The following is a 1220-nucleotide window of genomic DNA, read 5'->3' on the forward strand; positions in this document are numbered from 1 at the left end:
GGCCAAAACTCGTTCCAGAGCAAAACGCCGAATCGGATTTTAGCCGAGTTTCCCCTAAGAAGGCGAGTCCCGTTTTCTGTATCGAGGCAAGAGCCAAATTAATATGGCTTTTTTTCCTCTCCTTTTACTCCAAAGGAGTGCTTGCTCCGCTTACTTTTGCATCCTATGAATTGCTAATGGTAATAAATATACAAAACTAACGCTTTGATTTTTGCCCAGAGGCGCATATAGCTGCGTGTATTTTTAAACAGCTGCTAAAAATGTGGATGAATACTTAAAGGGCTTTGAAGAAAGACTCGATATAACCCGTTGTTTATTTTTATTACATTCTCTGTATTGTACATGCTCGTTCTCTTTCTGTCTGTCTGTCTATCTGTTTGTTTGTCTGTCTCCCTCTCTCTTCCCCGTTAACCACTCTTTCCCCTCCTCTCACTCACTTCATTCTTCTTCTTTTCTCTCTCTCTCCTCCTCTCATTCTGCCACCCTTCCCCCATCAACCATCGTATCTCCTTCTCTCTGTTATTCGTCCTTTCTTCCTCTCTCTCTCCCCCTTTTACACACACACACACAAGCATCATTGTGCCCCCGAGCAAAAGTTCATCGACACCACAACACCATCACCGCAGCACTGAGTCGTTACACCCATGATAACACAAGCAACAGACACCAACAGTATAAATCTATCACTGCAAACATGCCATTGCACCTGCGTTAGTATAATCAACAGAATTCTGCCATTGCAAAAAGTTCTCTAGGGCTTCGTTAACAACATTGAGGAGTTTATGTTTATTTAGAGAGCTTAAAGTAGGTCGTCTACTTTCACTTTCTGCAAAGTAGGGTCGTTAAGTATAAAGCGTCGTGTGAAAATAAAGGGAAATATAAACTCTGAGAGACGACCTGACGACTTGAAGACCAGAAAAACTCTAAATCTGCAACCTGAAGACCCAACGACCTGATAACCTGAAGATCAGACGACCTCTTAAACCTGATGACCTGACGACCTGCAGACCTGTTAGACTTACTGTTGAATGCATTGTAAAGGAGAATGACGGGAATGTTTGTGTTTTTTTTTTATTAAAGTACTAGACCAAGATTACACTAATATGCAAGTAGATCAACTGGATATCAGAACTGTTTTAAGAAACGCTGCAAGAACGGTGCAGCATTAACAGCGTAGTTATGATTAAAGTGATGGTAAAGTTTGAGAAAACCAGTGAATA

The sequence above is a fragment of the Penaeus monodon genome, chromosome 15, assembly GCF_015228065.2.
Source record: "Penaeus monodon isolate SGIC_2016 chromosome 15, NSTDA_Pmon_1, whole genome shotgun sequence".
Taxonomy (NCBI): Eukaryota; Metazoa; Arthropoda; class Malacostraca; order Decapoda; family Penaeidae; genus Penaeus; species Penaeus monodon.